The following is a 21,082-nucleotide window of genomic DNA, read 5'->3' as shown; positions in this document are numbered from 1 at the left end:
ACGCCCAAGTTCCTAACTAGATATTAGTTTCTACTAGACAGAGTATCGACAGGTGCGTTGTTAATCATAAAGGCTAACTTGGAACGCCTCGTGAGACAAAGTGTTTTGTCGACAGATGCGTTGCTAGACCTTAAGACTAATTTTGAACGCCCAAGTTCCTAACTAGATATTAGTTTCTACTAGACAGAGTATCGACAGATGCGTTGCTACCATAAAGACTAACTTGGAACGCCTAGTGAGACAAAGTGTTTTGTCGACAGGTACGTTGCTACCGAAAGGGATAAGTTGGAATGCCCCTCTTACCAGGCCCTTCAAACCAAAGCAGTGTTTGACATTGCTTTTTTAAGATAAAAATAGGTGTGAGGATGGTTCAAGAGCCGAAGCACAAAGGTTTCACCATTAAGGTACTATCGCTTACTAGAAAGTAGCTTCAGTACCTACCGGCTGAGAAAGAGACAAACAATTTATCTACGTATCTTTTCTTTTACTTTTATCAAAAATTTTTGAAGACTTTATCAAGGATGCTAATGAAAATCATGCAGAACATGTAAAAGGTACATGCAAATATAAATATTTTTTATGGTTTTTGTCAAGATTTACGAACAAAGCCTAAGGACCCAGTGTCACATCACCCGATAGGCAGTGTCGACACTGTTTACCGATATCGTGTGACATTGACATCGAATCCAAGATATAAATATAGATGCGCGTAGCAGAGCGGTCACTATGCCGGTCTGACGCGCAGAAGGTTCCGGGTTCGATCCCTGGCTAGACAGATATCCAAATGTTGAATTAAGGTTTTGTTTCTGGGTCTGGGTGTTTATGTCTTCGGCTTTGTGTGTGTCCATGGAACCCATGATACAGAGAATCCTTGTGTGGGGCTGTGAGTTTAGAAAGCGCTATTTTATGATTATAATGATATATTTAACATCAGGCCCGCCACACTATAAGATGATTTTGATTTCCATACTGGGTTTATGTGACATAATGTTTTTATGCCCATTGAACCCATCAAACACATTATATAATAACAGTTTCTATACAAACAATATATCAATTTATACCTTAGATAAATTAAATTTTAATTGCGTACACAAGTAGTAAAGCTTAATCCACACTGAATAGACATATTATAGGGTACTTAACAGATAATATCTTCAATGTATTGACGAACAGTAATACCAATAATAGTATGATAATCTGCTTATTAATATTAATACTACATACAATTCAATGAAACAATATGCCTTTTCAACCAGAATAGACTATTTACTTACTAGAAATGCATGAATACGTACATTGCTTAATAATATACGATAGAGACTAAGGTTATTTGATAATGATCATGAATGGAATATTTCATTATGTGTTACGACAAGGCACGGTCTGTTACGAACCCTTATTTTTAGAGCTTTTCCGAAACCTCAGAGTCAATGTCCTATAAAATTAAGAAGGAAATTTAAATATTCGCTACGTTACAAAAACAGCAACAACGAAATCTTTAGATTTTCTAAAGTAAAATTACAGTAGAAAATAAGCATACTGTTGTTAAGTGGCTACTGCCGCCCATGGACATCTGTAATCAACCCCAGATATGATTAGATTCGTACGTGAGCTTAGCCACAGATGTGTTGTTACCCCTGAGAACTAATATTTATTTATTTATTTATTTATTTATTTGTACAACTTACATTTAACATTACAGGATTATCCTAATGCGTTAAAGTAGATCTCATTTAATTAGTTCCAATAAACTCAAAATGGAACGATCCAATAACAATAAATATGGAACGCCGCGTATAAGTACTCGTACGTAGTGTACACTGAAACCTTTTTTTTAACGAGGGTGAAACCTTCAAAAGGTACTCGACGACGTCGTAGCGACGCTCGGTTATGTGGGAATTTTACCGCACTAGAACCCCCCCGGTGGCCGTCCTCGGCGCTACGTAGAGGACTCCGTTAGTGCCTTGCCCCGTCGGGCTCTGCCCAGGTGAGCATGACGCTCGCCACACCGTCTGGTGTGTACGACGGTATGCGACCACACATACCATCGCACTGACACCTATAAACACTGTTATCAATCGCATATAGAATTGAAGAGACCCCTTTGAACTAAGAATGCCTTGTGTAAGTGTGAGCTACCACATGATAGAAACCGGAGCCGACGGTTTAGCATACCGAAGCACTAAAGCGCAAAGTTAAACCAATACTGGTCACCCATCCAATTGCCGACCGCGCCCAACTGCTTAAGTTTAGCACTCGTTCACGTTCTACAAAAGCAGAGAGGCTACGCCTTTCAGCGTCTCTATAACCGCACCTTATACTAAATAAGTCGTTATAACTGTTAAGTGCGGTAAGACGAACCAAATGACCAATTACACGGTAAGTGGTGTTATACTACGCTGCTATTCGTATTTATGAGCTACTGGACATCGCACCCTTGTTTTGCTTGGTTAGCTTTATTAATTAATGGAATTTATTTATTTGGGAAACAAACAATTCATACTATAAACATAGGTAAATGATTCATACATACAAACAGAAGAATAATTACTATTAAATTTTACAAAAAGATAAAAGCAAAATAATCAAGAAGTACCACAATGAAAAGAAAGAGAGTGTTTCTCTTATTTTATACATTAAAATAATGCAAAGAAAATGTTGTAAAAATCTATTTAAGTTTTTGTATTATCTGTCGTACACTCCTCCTGTAGATATCTATAGAGTTACAGAAAGGGTCGACGCTTTCAAGGTGCTTGTTGTAATAATTACATGACCGAAATTATATATACATATTTTATATAGTATATACTGGTATAATTATTTTACGCGACACAAATATGTCCAGTAGTGGGAATGAGAGAACACAGCAACATAGTTTTTGCCGAGTAACAATTAACACTGCTGCTTTTAGACAGAAATAAGTGTGGCGGTGGTTCCGCCGGAGTCGAAGCACAGAGGATTCTATCATATTTATATCAATCATTGATAAAATGAAATATTTCAATTCATTCCATTTAGTTTCGTTCAGTCCCATCCGGTTCTGTTTCATTTCATTCCATTTATTTATAGAACTTTTCAGACCATAGACATTTTGTAACCATTTGAATGTTCGATGTTAATTTGGTCTGCACGTCGCTCAAGGAAATTGTTTTCAGAGGAAATGGAATGGTACTATTGTAAGATTAGATTCTCGGTCGATCGTAAGATATATGTAATATATTTAATTCAAATCGTTTTTAGTTCTTAATATAAAAGTCACTTAGCAACTTTAAGGTAACTAAGTTAGTCTTTAAGATTCCAATCCTATTTGGGATTGAAGACATGTCTATGTAACAATGATCACTTACTATCAGATAAAATTAATGCCCCTTTATTTCTGTTTCGTATCTAATAACAACTTTTTAGGGCTAATAAAGGTTCAGTATGGATACCATTGACTTTTTACGTCCTGCAGTCCAAATAGTTTGACGGATGTTAACACGATATGAGATGACATTGGATTCGTCCAAATTGTAGGAGTTTATCATCATAATCAACCAATTACTGTCCCACTGCTAGGCACGAGTCTCTTCTCATTGAGAACGATTAGGCCGTAGTCTACCGCGCTGGGCAAATGCGAATTGGTAGGCTTCACATACCTTTGAGATTTTTTTAAAGATCCCTCCGATATGCATGTTTACTCACGACGTTCGCAAAAAACTTTGAAAATCAGAGGTATGTGCTCGATTTCGACCTTGGCTCCTCGATTGAGAGGCAGGTTTCAATCACCAAGTTACCACTGCTTTATTATTTAGGCAAAATTTGAATCAGTCGAGTTTTATTTTGATAAAAATTGTAATTGAATGGGAATCCTGTCCCTTACCTCCATGTAAAAAGAACAACGTATAGATACACGCAATAATAGAGAAAAATCTACATACACCAAAATTTATTTAACTCTGAAAAACAGACTTGTTAATTAAACAAAAGGATAAAAAGCAAAGGGTAGCAATCATTGTTCGTTTCACCTTTCTTTAGATGTATTCAAAAAGCTAACAATGAATGGATAAATGTAAAAAAGAATGTAAAAAAGTGAATTAATAGATACAGCTCCTAATAATTAACAATTCGTGACAAAAAAAAACGTTTGATGAAGATTTTATCAATAATGTGAATTGTAACGTGACGACCGTCAGGTCTAACAGCGTCCCGGATTCATAATCTTGAGAAAAATCTCTCGTAATTGAAATAAAATAATATAATTCCATAAAAAATGAGTAGTTCCTTAAATGGAAATTCGTTTCTTTTAAATCTTACACTGAGTACATAAACACAAACCAACAGAATTCGCTGCGCCGGAATAATTCACGGCGTTTGAGAAAATTCGTGCGGCGCCGTTCGCCGTGTCGGGAAAGCCTACGACGCCGTTACTTCTTTTGGTGTTTCACACAACATTGTAGCGATGGTCCAGAGCCGAACTACAAAGTATTTTACCAAGTTTGAACTAAAAACAAGGAACAAATTGCAAAACAAAGCCTCATACTCAATTACACCAACAAATGTTTCTACTATTTGTTGATGAGCCCGCTTTCATTATCAACAAATTGCCAATTTGTGTCGGTAATTAGTGTTTTACACATATTAATTGCTCCCTTTGTTAACGCAATCACACATACATAACACATCACACGTGTACCAATGGGGAATAAGCAAAGCTTTAATTTAAAAATGTTAATTTTGTCATGTTATCCCCTAAAAGCTTTGATAACCTAGTGGCTTGAGACTCTTTCAGCGGGTCCGAGGTTCAAATCCTAGGCAAGCACCTCTGAGTTTTTTAAAGTTATGTGCGTTATAGACTTTATCATTTGCTTAAGCTATGAAGGAAAACATCGTGAGAAATACATGCCTGAAAGTTCTCAAAAATTTCTCAAGGGTTTGGGAAGTCTACTAATTCGGACGTGGCTAGCGCGGTGGACGATGGCCTAATCCACTCTCACTCTGAGAAGAGACCCGTGCCCATGCCCCTCCTAAAAGTAGTAATACCCTAGTAATTAGAGCCTCGCATCTTAGACTTCTGAAATCTATTTAATTCATTTTTACTTGCATGTCATTAAAGAAAAAAATGTTAGACAAACTATATCTACGCCAATAATAAAATAAAATGAAGTACCTTTACGCAATAAATAAGTTCACGTGCCAGCACTTTGTTTCAGTTACCTTATCCATAAGAAAAGATGTACCCTACTTTGCCAAGGACCGTAGAGATGTTCTTTGATATCGATAATATTTTTAAACTCTAAAAATAACATGGTTTCATAAACGAGCCGACTGCGTAAATTCTTTGTATGTTATCATCAACCCATTACTGTCCCAATGAGAAGGATTAGGCCATAGTTCACCGCGCTGGCCAAGTGCGTATTGGCGAACTTCACATACCTTTGAGATTTTTTTTATAAATCCCTCAGGTATGCAGGTTTCCTAACGATGATAGCCTTCACCGTTTAAGCAAGTGATAATTAATTTCTAATACGCACATAATTTCGAAAAATCAGAGGCATGGGATTTGAACCTCGGACCGGACCCCTCGATCGATAGGCCCAGTTTCTTGACCACTAGGCTATCACTGCTATTGTATGTACTACACGGAAAAAACGAATCAAATTGATATTTATTTTTTGGCAAAAGGAGATAGATCTCCCAGGCTATGTGATCATGCCCAGGGAGCGGCCGTGCTCCGACAGTCTCAGTTCGGAACTTGTATTTGTATACCATGTTTAGAAAACATCGATAGTGTGATTCAGAATAGTCGTGCCGCCATCTCTTGACGAGTAGCGGGAGGTTGCCACAATTTTAATTGTATGTACTCAGTTTCACTCGCATTACCATAACAAATCTAATGACATCATGTTCATACATACATACATAAACAAACACACACACACGACATACATAACATTCCTTCTATCGTAATCAGGTAAAAAATACGTGATAAACGTGCGTTTTTATCAAGTATTTTTTGGCCGCTGCCTTCGCTTACCCTTTGCCTTCGCAGCGTAAAATGTTACAGTATGAAATAAATGAGGTGTTTCAAATTAGTCACTTAAGATACTAAGTGCTACATTTTTAATTTTTTGAAATATACAGGGCACTCTGTCACCTGAGCCCAAGAGAGCCAAGGACATCAATTCATCTCTTCCCAGGAAGTAAACACCTACAAGAGGTAAGTCGTCTTATCAAATCTTTCTATGGCTACGTTACCATGATATGGAGGCACATAAACCTAAATCACTCAATTGAAGTTTTCTAAGCTTCATGTAACTTTTTTTTTTTGTTATCGATGGGGAAACTTTCAAAAAGTACCCGGTGCCGTGGGAGCAACACAGGGTTATGTGGGATTTTTACCGCACTAAAACCCACCCGGTGCCCGTCCTCGGCGCTGGTAAGAGGACTCCGGGATCTCCAACGGAACGTAACCGGAGTCCTCTGAACGCGTTGCCCCTTCTGGTTCCACTCAGGTGAGTTCAGGGCTCACCACACCATTTGGTGTTCACGTTGCTATGCGACCACACATACCGCCGTCCTTCCCGGGGTCGCTTTTTGTCACCTAATTTAGTCGCCTCTTACGGCTGGTGATAGCGTAGCCCTATTCTGGTCCCGGAGCTACAAGGACAAAGCTTCATGTACCTACATAATATATGTATGGCTGTAAGCTCTGACTAAGGTTAATACAAAATGATCCCTTCCCGGATATGTTCATCTCGCCTAACGGACATCTTTTTGATCATATCTTGCATATTATATACCTAATGTAAAATATAATTCGCCTATTTTTTTCCTAAAATAATTAAATAAATCATTTTTATTTACGTACTTACTCCATCTTTTTCACCTCTTTGTCTCTTACGTTAGTTATTAAAATCAATCTATCAACGTTTTGATTACCACAGATCGGAAATTTATAGCTTTAATAGGCAGGAATTATTTAATTATAATCTTTAATAGATAAAACATTAAATTTATTGATTATTAATAATATGTTTTAATCGACAAATAAGCCACAGTCTATAAATATTGCATTTCTATCGATATACACTTTTATTAAATTGACAAGTACATCCCTAGAGTACTCCTAGTATAAGATAACAGATAAATCTCTTGACATGACCGCTTGTTCCGCTAACTAGCGAGGCGTTAGTTCAACTGCAAATTTATTGTTATTCATTCTTTGAACATCATTCTAGTCCCCGATTAAGTTACAATGGAATTTATTTGTTAGTATCAACGAGTTGTAAAAACTTATTTAGCGTTCTTGAGATCTTTTTGTGATGGGTAAAAATGTAAAACTCGCGTCAGCACACGTGGCCTGATCGAAAATTCGTAGGACGGCAAAGCAAACTGCAAAAATCAAGATGTCATCCGATTTTATTGTTATTCATTCTTTAAACATTATTCTAGTCCTCGATTAAGTTACAATGCAATTTATTTTTTACTTACAGTAAGTTTTGTTACAGGTTATTCAACGTACGTTCTTGATCTACTCTATAGTTGAAACTTGATTATAGAAAGAAGTAAAACTTTTATGATTTTGATGATGTAATGGTTTTTGAACCGATGTGATGTGATGTGAGAAGAGATATCTCAGAGCTGTTTTTGACTTTTATAACGTTTTTAAGATAAATTAGGCAATAAAATTTGGTTTGGTTATTTTAAAAGGATTTTGATAACACATTATTCATAGCGACATTCACGGAGTAGAGTAAGCCATAAGCAAAATTTAGAGATAAAATAACAAATATTTTAATATTTTATAATAAAGAAGTAGAAATCGAGCACGCAGTCCACTTGATTTTACAATCAAGTGGACTGCGTGCTCATAAACGGCAACTGCTACCCATAGACATCTGTATTCAACCCAAGATAAAGTCCGATCTGAGGTCGGCCACCCATGCGCAGCTACGTCTTAAAACTAAGTTGGATAGCTTCGTATACTTATTTATATATAACACCAGCAGCGCGTAACACTGCCGGTGTTAGGTATAAATAAGTGTGACGGAGGTGCCGTTATCGTTGGACCACAAAGGGCGCTACCAACTTCCAAGTGCTTATTTTTTGTAATTACCTATTTATCTGGTGAACCAAACGTAAAATATACTTATTTGTGCATATTTCGTATTGATGCAAATGAGCAGCCAACATGCAGATCAGTTGGGGACAAACTTTGCAATCATCAGTTTGAGTTCACAATTGTATGCTTTTGGTTTCTAAAACCCTTTACACATGTTACACATGTGACAAATATCAACGAATTGATAAATTAAGGTGAATTACGTACTAGGTTATAGGTATTACGTAATTAGTGCTTCTGCATGCACTACTAGAATGATGATACTTTGATGGTACTAAAAATAAGGTATTTTTATAATATAAAAGTTTCAGGAATATCATCAGGAAATTATTGAAAAAACAACTTTTTATAAGCCGAGAACTTTGACTTTCCTAAATAAATTAATAGAAAAACAAACACAAATGACCAGCAAAAGTGGCAGAGTAACGTTCTTTACAATAATCGTAAAATAACTACTCAGTAGACGATCTACAGAGCCCTCTTATACGCCCATCATCATCATCATCATCATCAACACATTATTGTCCCACTGCTGGGCTCGGGTCTCCTCTCAGAGTGAGAAAGATTAGGCCATAGTCCACCGCGCTGGCCAAGTGCGTATTGGTAGACTTCACATACCATTGAGAACCATTTTTTTAATACTCTCAGTATAAAGTATGCAGGTTTCCTCACGATGTTTGCCTTCACCGTTTTAGCAAGTGATAATTAATTTCTAATACGCACATAATTTCGAAAAATCAGAGGAGCGTGCCTGAGATTTGAACCTCGGACCCCTCGATCGAGAGGCCGAGTTTCTTAACCACTAGGCTATCACTGCTATGCTTATACGCCCACTTTTAGTTAATACCCGCATTTGACAATTAAAGTTTCTTACTCTTACCATCATTCCTAACAGAAGAATAAATAGTAAGCGAGCATGGACAATATGGACATTGGATATAATTATGTAATCAACCCCAAATAAGCTACAGTCCTGTCTGAGATCGATCACAGGATAAGTGTGTCTCCCCTTACGACGCCCTTTAAAGCGGAACATAGCACCTTTTATCCACTAAGCTATCAATGCTTTAACACTAACAAGCGTAGAAATTCTTCGACCTTAGTTACCTTACTTCAAAATTAGTTTTAATTATTAGTATCAAAATTTCATCAATTTTATCAAACAATCAAAATTATTAAATAGTTTAGAAAAAATGAAATTTGGAACATGTGACTTCCCCTCAACCGTGGGTTAGTTTCCATAATGACACAAGAATGGGTTACGCACATAACTTTGAAAAATCAATCAGAGGTCTGGGATTTGAACCTCGGAACGCTCGATCTAAAGGCCGAATTTTACTTGCAAGGATACACTTAATATCAAATTTTGATTTTTTTTTTCAAAAAATGAAATTTGGAACATGTGACATCCCCCTAACCGTGTGTTAGCTTGCATAATGAGGCGACTCATCTGCGAATGGGCGGTTGTTTCGTTTATCCATTACGATCAACCGCGCAATATCGTGATTGACATAGAATGTTGAAAGAGACTGTTATGTCCCAAAATTGAATGATTTATGTCCGATATTAATATTAATAAGTAACATATCCAATGTTTTACTTAATTTTTCAATTTCCGTCTACTAAAAATTTTCTTTGATTTTTGGTAAACAAAGATTGGATAAATTAATAATAGCGACCATTTAAAAACACTACAATATTATATACTAGCTGACCCGGCAAACTTTGTACCGCCTCAAAATCTATTTATCAAATATATTTCATATAAAATAAAATATAGCCTATGTTACTCGTGGATAATGTAGCTTTCGAATGGTGAAAGAATTTTTAAAATCGATCCAGTAGTTTTTGAGCCTATTCATTACAATCAAACAAAAAAACAAAGTTTTGGACAGACGACATAATTTAAGTTATTGGAAGACTTTATTAGCTCACTTTAGGTGATTTGCGAGTTTACAATTACATTTAAATCAAAGTCCTAGCTAAATGTATAAACGACATGCTACACATATAACTACACTATAAACAAAACTAATTTGAAGCGATTGCACTTTCCTTAAGATAAATTACATTTTGTAACACAGAAAAGTTCATAAGGATATCAACGTACCTAACGAGTAATTAGGCGTTTTCTCGTCAATATTTTCTTAAAAAATAAGAAATCAACCATTAATTTTCTATACAGGATAAATGAACACCGATTTGCCCATCAATATTTATTTGCGTTGCCCCATAACTATTTAGGTGAGACATCAATCACTGGTCTGTCATTCCCTCCATTCGTCCGACGTTCTCGGGTCAAGTCACACGGGGAATTAATGGTATCGTCTATTGTGGTTGGGGGATGATAACACTATAGACATACCATGGTTTTGCTTAATAATATTATTATATAAACAAAAAATCTGACTGCTTAAAATATAGCTTACGAGTATCATACTAAAATTTTGACGAATCCAACTATATCCGATACTGCATCCGTGAATAAGCGCACGACTCAAGATTATTATTCTCTTCAAGGTACACCTAAATTCAAGATTCGACTTGGCAGGAGCACTGCCATGCCCCCAGAATTTGCCCATCAATATTTATTTGCGTTGCCCCATAACTATTTAGGTAAGACATCAATCACTGGTCTGTCATTCCCTCCATTCGTCCGACGTTCTCGGGTCAAGTCACACGGGGAATTAATGGTATCTGGTCTATTGTGGTTAGGGGATGATAACACTATATATACACCATGGTTTTGCTTAATAATATTATTATATAAACAAAAAATCTGACTGCTTAAAATATAGCTTACGAGTATCTTACTAAAATTTTGACGAATCCAACTATATGCGATACTGCTTTCCGTGAATAATCGCACGACTCAAAATTATTATTTTCTTCAAGGTACAGTTAAATTCAAGATTCGACTTGGCGGGAGCACTGCCATGCCCCCAGAATTTGCCCATCAATATTTATTTGCGTTGCCCCATAACTATTTAGGTAAGACATCAATCACTGGTCTGTCATTCCCTCCATTCGTCAGACGTTCTCGGGTCAAGTCACACGGGGTATTAATGGTATCTGGTCTATTGTGGTTAGGGGATGATAACACTATGGACACACCATGGTTTTGCTTAATAATATTATTATATAGACAAACTACTTACTAAAATGTTGACAAATCCAACTATATCCGATACTGCATCCGTGAATAAGCGCACGACTCAAAATTATTATTTTCTTCAAGGTACAGTTAAATTCAAGATTCGACTTGGCGGGAGCACTGCCATGCCCCCAGAATTTGCCCATCAATATTTATTTGCGTTGCCCCATAACTATTTAGGTAAGACATCAATCACTGGTCTGTCATTCCCTCCATTCGTCAGACGTTCTCGGGTCAAGTCACACGGGGTATTAATGGTATCGGCTATTGTGGTTGGGAATCGTAACACTATATGCACACCATGGCTTTGCTTTACGATATTATTACATAAACAAAAAAATCTATACTGCTTAAAATATAGCTTACGAGTATCTTACTAAAATGTTAACGAATGCAACTTTATCCGATACTGCATTCGTGAATAAGCGCACGACTCAAAATTATTATTCTCTTCAAGGTACAGTTAAATTCAAGATTCCACTTGGCGGGAGCACCGCCGTGCCCCCAGGATTTGCCCATCAATATTTATTTGCGTTGCCCCATAACTATTTAAGTAAGACATCAATCACTGGTCTGTCATTCCCTCCATTCGTCAGACGTTCTCGGGTCAAGTCACACGGGGAATTAATGGTATCTGGTCTATTGTTGTTAGTGGATTATAACACTATAGAGACACCATGGTTTTGCTTTACGATATTATTACATAAACAAAAAATCTATTTCTTAATGATGTATCTAACTATACTTTGGTCATTAATATTGTATTGTTCATTATTTTGACTTCATTTATAAAAACGATCTCGAGACAAAAACATTGTTCATATTTAAAAGGGCTCTCTTGTGTTGTGAAAACACGTATAGTAAAATATACAAAAACTCTATATACCTAATACGATTAATATAGTTATATCTGTAGTAATTATTAAGTTCTTTATTCCGTTAGTCAAAAATGTCGAGTGTATACAACAAATGATTCATATATCCTAAAACATATCCATATAACATAAAAATAAAGCTTTTGTTTATTAATAAATGTCCAACATCCTCTGAGACAGACGTAATATATGTAAAAGTATTGCTCATAAAATATAATAAGCTAATTGGAGATAACGGGAATTATCTTTCAAGACTAATATCTTGTATCAAAACTTATCTTCACATAATAAAAATATACAAATATATCTTCACAAAATAATAATATTAGGGCATCGATATTGTACTTAATATCAGTGGCCCAGTTTGAAAATTGGTCTCTCAATCTGATAATACGAAGTTTGATCCCTATTGCACCCTTTTTTGATTTTTCGGTAAATGATATGTGTACAGAATACAATAAAATAAAATAAATAACGATGTGTGTAATAGATATTAAGTATCATTTATTTTAGGAGTGATAGAAAACATCTGTATATCTTGGAGTTCTTTAAAAAAAAAACTCAAAATTCTCCTTGGCCAGCATGGTGGACGATGCCCTAAATCCTTTTCATTATGGATTAACTGACTCGTGCCCAGGAGGACAAGAATGAGTTGAAGACAACGAAGATAGCCAATATTCTAATGAATCTAGAAATATACATATTGACCTTAGTAAGTACTAAGGGTGCAGAGTTCGAATCCCAGATCTCCGATTTTGTATACTTAGGTCTGTAGTAATTTTGAAATCCTATTATATTTCTTTTTACGCTTACAATATTTTTACTTAATTATATTATAAAATCCTAGATGAGTAAAATACATAGATTGATCTCTCCTAACATGAAAGTGTAATCAGTTTTGATAATTGAAATTGTTGCGTAAATAAAGTTGTGACACGTCTCCGCTAAAATGTTTGGAATACTTTTTTATTTATTACGTAAATTACGTAGTATTTGTTATTCATACGTTAATTTTCTCTAGAAGTGTTTTTATTTGTCAAGGATTCTAAAAATAAATGATACAATCATCCTTTTGTGGCCCATTCAACTCTATTAAGACTGAATTGAGACTCATGGCTGGTTTCCACGTCATGACAGACTTATCATATGAGGCATTCCAACCTCCTCAGGGATTATAAAAGTACTTAGTTGCTTATTGTTAAATCTATCACGGCATACAGGGTGAATTTTTCAAATAGACCTTCAGGGCCAATCCTTAAGGATTAGTAAGCCAATGTATGAAAAAATGTGTATTTTCTTCAAAATTATACTTTTCCTTTAATTTGTCACATAACATTACTTCGCAGAATTTGATCCTTATAAGCGACACTATCAGATAGTGGAATAATATAGAGGGTGTGTTTTTTTCAAAATGAACTCGTTCGATTCCCGGCTAAGGAAAAATATATTTAAAAAAAACTAATAATACAGTTTAAGTTTTTATCAAAATCGGCCTCGTAATTTCTTTCAGCATTTTTCGCTAATCCTTATAGTTTCGGATTTGGCTCTGAAGGCCCGTTTGAAAAATTCACCCTGTATATCTGTCACGCATACATAATATGTAATATTACGGGTTAGTATGAAGGCATGATTCAGTTTAGTGGTATGGTTATATGGCTGACAGCTAGGTCATGTATCTTATATCTATGATAATTTGACGATAGTATGAAATTACACACGTGAAGGATAATACCTACAATATTTAATATAATATGAATGAAGTCTATTGAGGACTAAGCTGAAACGCCTCGGAAAAGTATGTCTCCTTAACACCCTTCAAACCAGAACACAGCAGCGCTTAACACTGCTGTTATAAGAAGACATAGGCGTGGCGGTAGTGCTGCCGGAGTAGTACCATAAAGGGTTCTACCACCTTCATCCTCGTTTAATATAATTATTATTGCATATAAAGAACACAGGTGGTAGAACCCTTTGTGGTTCGACTCCGGCGGCACCACCGCCACACCTATTTCTACCTAATAACAGCAGTGTTAAGCGCTGCTGTGTTCCGGTTTGAAGGGTGTGGTAAGGGAGACAGACTTTTCCGAGGCGTTCCAAAAAAAAAAAAAAAAAAACATAAAGAATATGAAATGTGTGTTTGTAGGGACAACATTCATTTTGTTGTGAAAAAAACAGGTTGGTTATTCAAAGAGGTCCTTCAAAGGACTCAAAAGGAATAAAAAGTTACTTCTGCGGCCTGATCCGATGTAGCATAACTGAAAATATCTCAAACCTAAAAAATAGGAAAAACCTGTCTTATCTAAATCAAGTTTTATTGAAGTCAAAATGAGACCTCCAGAACCTTATTTCGGGTCTTGTCATTTACAAACTGTAAATTGATAAAGCGTAATACGCCCTTTAGAGCTATTAAATTACCTTATTATTGTATATCAACTCATTACATAATAGAACCATCTATATGAAACTATTATAAATTTAATCATCGTATGATTCCGATATAATGTTGAATCCTTTCATACACAAAGCTTCATACAAAAGGGATAAACGTCTTGGAGGTTCCAATATAGTGTTCATAGACATAATATTATCTTTGACTAGAAAGGATACCATTAGATTATAATAACATTTTAGCGTATATTTGAATAGGGCCTTCGAAATATTGTCAAAAGGGCCGAAAACTTGGCTTGTCGTGCGATAATTCGTTGAACGATAGTTAAAAACGAATATCGTGATAATAAAATATTTGTATAGTCCGCGTAATACTGCTAGGCCGCTCTGAATATAGAAATGAATCGTGTCGCCATAGCAAATTGTATGACTACACCTGCTCGCAAAACTTCAGAGCGGACTAGCAGTTTGGCGCGGACTATACTTTCATGTATATACTATACTTGATATTCTGATGTGGGAATATCCCACACTGTGATCTTTCCTGCGTCGTGGGTGCTATGTAAACACACAAAGATGAATACACAAGCATTCAGAAGAGAAATTTAAATTCATCACTTAAATGTCTGACCGGGGCTCGAACTCGGAGCTCAGTCTGGACCTAATAGTTAATTGTAAGTCCACTAATTTCTCTTTTACATAAAAAGAAAAACAAAATTATGTGACGAAGAATATTTATAACTCTTAATACTTCCCAGAACTCAGTCTTACATAACAGGTAATAACTGAGATACGGATAGCAAAACCTTACTTGTCCTAACTAGATTTTCTCGGACCCAGGGAACTAATGTCTGTTGTGGTTGTGCGTAGCTTAAGGCCACACATACATAAATTACAGATATTGAATCAATCGACATTATTATTATCGAGTAAGAAATCATAGGATTATCATAGGAATAGTATCTCGTGTTGGTAAGTGGCAACTGCCGCCCATAGACATCTGAAATAAACTCCAGAAACGAGTCCAACTACAGATGCCTACGTCTCGTATCTATTTTCTTACCATACGTTTCAGAAGTTGAAGTTCTTTCCGAAGTTTTTGCGAGCAGGTGTATTCATACAATTTGCTATGGTGACGCGATTTATTTCTATATTCAGAGCGGACTAGCAGTTTTACGCGGACTATCCCAGAACTGCAGTATTGAACACTGCTGTTATAAGATAAAAATAGGTGAAGCGGTTGAGCCTAAACGCGATAGGTTCTACCATTTATAAATTCTGTAGTTTATCAGTAAATTAAATTATCCTTTATAAGTATGTAGGTAGTTTTTAATGCTTGTTAAAGCAATAACGTTTCACCGACTAAATATTACAATATTAAACAAAATCATAAATATAAATACAGTTTGAAAGTGGTAAAACCCTTTGTGAATCGACTACGGTGGGATCACTGCCACACCTATTTCTGCCTTAACAGCACCGTTAAGTGCTGCCGTGTTGCGTGGAGGGTGTGGTAAGATAGAGATACTTTTCCGAGGCGTTCCAGCTTAGTCCTCAGGGGTAGCGGCGCATCTGTGACCGACCTCAGGTAGAAATATCTAATTCTTTCTGGGGTTGATTACAGATGTCCATGGGCGGCAGTAGGCACTTACCATCAGGTGGACTACATGCTCGTCTGCTATACCTATATTATAAAAAACATTCTTGACCTACTCACACAACAGAAACAGCGCATGTTCTAGATGAAATCTACGTTATGACTTAATAAGATTACAGGTACATCGCAGCAGCCTTGCGAGAACACGTCCCATAACCTGATTATGACCGCATACTATTCTTAGTTATTTGAATAATAAAATAAATATGTATGTAATTCTATTTAAAGAAGTGTATTTTTATCCGACTGCGGTATTGTTTTTTTGAATGTATATACTATGTATGTATGTGTATATTTGTGTGTATGTATGTGTGTATGTGCGAGTGTCTCAGTATTTATCAGTACAAATGGCTTAACGGATTTAAACATATGAGGTGTCGTTGGATTCGTCTAAATTATAGGAGTGACATGGGGCTATATTTTAAGCAATCAGGTGTTTTTATAATATTTGCAAGTTATATAAGGGAAGTAGAAAATGGGGTTACAGTAGTGATAATACTTCATGCGTCGTCAACCAACTATCCCACTACTGGGCAAGGGTCTCCATTCAAAATGAGACGAATTTAATCAAAATCAAATTATTTTTTTTATTCAAAATAGGTTCTTTACAGAGCACTTTTTGAATGTCAAACTACCACCACTTCACAAGGTGTTTCGTTATGGAGAAGAAGCGGCGAAAGAAACTCCATAACACACATAACACACCGGCCACCGCACTGGCCAAGTAATGTGTAGACACGTAGACTACAGACCTTTGAGATTATTTTAAAGAACTTTCAGGCGTGTGGAGTTTCTCACAATGGTTTTCTTTTGCCGTTTAAGCAAGTGATTATTTTATAATTAGTTCATAAGTTTGAAAAATCAGACGTCGGATTTGAAGCTCAGACCCCCGATCGAGAGGCTAAATTTTAAACCACTATCACTACCGCCCGTAAATCCCGTAACCTATTCTATCCGTAAACTATTCTAAGGGTCTATAGAAATGAGGCTGCGGCGTCGATCATAACAACGTTACGAAAACTTCATAATAATATATTTTGCATTCTACCACCATTCATAATAATGTATTTTGCATTACATAATGTTATTAACTAAAGTTTTTATTTTCCTTTACTGTTTATGCAAGTGACTAATAATACATTTCAATCGCACATCTTTAAAAAATAAATCTCAAGCACGGTAGATTCTAACCCAACAGCACCGTTTAATAAACTAAATATACCACATACTAATCACATTGAGATCGCCAGTACTTGTAATATTATTATCCGTTATAGTAAGGGTAGGTTACACCATATAAATTAACATTAATAAAATCCGCGTCAGCCGTCAAATCTATGTAAGTAATTCATGCTATGCACCATTTTTAACCGACTTCATAGTATTAACATACCATCATAACTAACCTTAACGTTAACATGCGATTTCGGTCGGTTAAAGTTATTGTTATTGTTAACTTTCGTATCTGTCAACGTGGAAAAAAATTATGGTGACACAAAAGACGATAATTACAAATAACTTGGTGCAACTCAAAAATGACATATTCCATCGCAATCGACAAAATTACTGTTATTTTTTATAGTATAGGAGTAGCAGACGAGCATGCAGTCCACCTGATGGTAAGTGGCTACTGCCGCCAATGGACATCAGAAATCAACCTCAGATAGGATTAGATATTCCTACCTGGTCGGCCACAGATGTGCCGCTACCCCTAAGGACTAATCTGAAACGTCTCGGAAAAGTATGTCTCCCTTACCACACCAGAACCAGAACTCAGCAGCGCTTAACACTGCTGTTAAGAGGCAGAAATAGGTGTGGCGGTGGTGCCGCCGGAGTCGAACCACAAAGGGTTCTACCACCTTCTGAATTAACTATACGTGACAAATATGTCGTAAAACTAATGTGGACCACATTAAAACATTAATAAAGCCATTTGTGCAGTTGTAGACATTCTCTAAGGAAATTAATTTAATGGCTATTTGATATTGCTAATTCTACTTTGTATTTTGGCTTTGACACATAAAAATTGCAAATGCAATTATATGAAAGTATGGTTCGATGGGGGTACCACCAACACACCCATTTCTCAAACAGTATATGTTCCTATAACTACTTGCTAATTAGCAAGTAGTTGACAAAATTGTCAGGACCGATCGCAGCATAAAATTTAGGGGGTAGGTCACAGGGGAAATTCGGTTAAATAAGACCACTTTGTAAAATCTGGCATATCCTCTTTGCTACCCCCGGGGCGGAGAGGAATCTATGCAGGATTTCCCCACGAAAAAAAGTGACCAAGTGGGAGTCGGACTCGACGGTTGGAGGTCATGACCTCCGTGACCTCTCTAGAACCTGTATTTTGTTTAATCTTTTGTTTATTAAACCATCGTTCTGTACCCTTAGTATGAGTTTTTACGTTTTTACAAAAATGACGAATCAGTTATGTACCCCTACCATGAGTTTTTACGTTTTGACAAATATGACTGTTTTAGTATTTATTTGATCAGTCCACTAGGGGCGCTGATTGGAAATGTATGGACAAATACGTAAACAAATACAAAAAAATAGTCATTTTTGTAAAAATGTAAAAACTCACACTACGGGTACTGGTTTGACAAACGATCACGATGAATGACTCTTAAGACTATGTTAGAATGTTTCATATAAAAGCCTCTACTTAATACAACGACAGTTTGAACAAGAAATCAGCAGCGTTTCACAACTAGGTATTCCCGGAGCGCTATGACATGGGGCTCTTCAAAAAAGGTGCAAAAAGAGCTCTCCTTTAAAGCCGGCGATGCATTGGCGACTCCTCTGGTGTTGAAAATGTCCATAGGCGACGTTGACTACTTTCCATCAGGTAGCACGTCTGCTTTATCGTAAGGTTCAAATATAAAAAAAAAACTTATTTCTAGCAACTTTAAAATGAAACACCTAATCAAATAATACTTTAAACTCTATCCATAAAACTGCTTAGTAGCTAAATCTAGATCTAGAATAATCTAGTAGTAAATCTAGTTAAACGAGGCGGTTTCTGCATACTTGTGCAAGCCACGGTAACCTTGATACGTAGAATCCAACATATCGATACTAGCGAACGACTTACTTTAATGATATTAGCGTGCCGTGCGTTGTAGTGATGTGACTGATTTTTATCGATATTTTGTGCTAATTTATTTTGGATATTCCATTGGTATTTTATTACAAAACTGATTTAAAAATATCATTGGTTTTACCGTTCGTCCGTTATAAATAAATGTTCTTTTCTATTAACAGTAACGCGTAATATGCCTTGTAAAAAATTAAAAATACAAAAAATACTTAGAAATATCCATCGATTAATTATAAGTACTTCACATACATCACTTATTTTTTTGCTTTCAAACGAAGCTTATATAAAAGACTCACCAGCATTTTATTGAAAGATGCGAATAAATAAGTAATAAATATTACTTTTAGACATCTTTTAAACCTACAGATGAGATTTTAATATATGAGTTCGATGAAAATATATTAGGCAAAGGATAATAAGAAAGGCTTTGACGAAAATAGCTTTAATCTTTGTACGTAGACTTGAACTATTGGAAAACTGAGCACATAGTTCCTTCTACTTAATGTAACGGTTTAATAAACCGATATAAACCTATGGTTTCATACCACGCGAGAGCGCGATCATATTTTTTTTATAATATAACAGTAGCAGACGAGCATGCAATCCACCTGATGGTATGTGGCTACTGCCGCCCATGGACATCCGTAATCAACGTAGGATTAGATATTCCTACCTGAGGTCGGCCACAGATGCGCCGCTATACCTGAGGACTAAGCTGGAACGGCAGCGCCTAACACTGATGTTATTAGGTAGAAATAAATGATCTTATATAAGCGATATCCGTGCATGAATTTGATCTATTGCGTAATCAAACCAAATCGTACGACAAAATTATTTATTGTTCTACATAACTGTTAGAAGCAAGCAATAGAATTTTTTTAAATGACTAAGTAATATTCTTATATGATTGGGTGACATGCGTACTTTCAAAGCTGTTATAATTATCGCTTAATTAATCAAGACATGAATTTCATATTATGTAATAACAATTTATGATTAAGGATCGACAAATATTTTTTTCTAAATTAGACTAAATGCCTAAAATAATCTAACATAGTTCTTAAGGTGCCTACTAACATATTAATATGGATTTTAATTATCTGAAATAAATAAATTATTTTTATTATAAATATTTGATCATACACGCGTTTCAATATTTATACAATTAATCTATGGACAACCAGTGCAATTACAATGATTAGTAATAATAAATCAATGTATAATTTTCTGTTTATTGCCGGATATAATAATATCTACAAAATTAAATCTAATAGAATTAAATTCTTGTGATTATTTGGTATGCGAACTTTGATTATACACACATCATACAAACACGTGAATATCTTATCGCTAAATCGCATATCGTTTTATCGCGTGCTCTAAGGATGTTACCTTAAACTTTTTGTTAAACGAAGACGCGCCCTAATCTGAATATTAAAATGTAGCAGATATGTAATCTCACGTTTTAGGGCGAAAATATGCCCTTTTAATATTAAATTGCTGGTAAAAGTCATAAAAATTAATGGTTAAGAGCGCATCGATCTGAATCAGTGATCTTACAGGAAATTATTACTTTATAATCGTACCTTTAGAACATTTCTTATTACAAAATTTGTTTTTATACACATAATACTAGAAATTAAGAAAAAAATCGCATTTTCCCTTTATATTCCTATATCAATTCCTTAAACTTTTCGTTTCTCCAGAGACATCGACCAAACAAGTTGACATTTGTTTAAACAACTGCCAAGCATCCGGACCCCATGGACTCAAAGTTTCAACACCACAAACC

This window comes from Epargyreus clarus, unplaced genomic scaffold (assembly GCF_041222505.1).
Source record: "Epargyreus clarus isolate Ecla_fem2 unplaced genomic scaffold, WU_Ecla_fem_2.2 ptg000029l, whole genome shotgun sequence".
Lineage (NCBI taxonomy): Eukaryota > Metazoa > Arthropoda > Insecta > Lepidoptera > Hesperiidae > Epargyreus > Epargyreus clarus.
The sequence above is the reverse complement of the archived record's forward strand: the minus strand, read 5'-3'. Positions refer to the sequence as shown.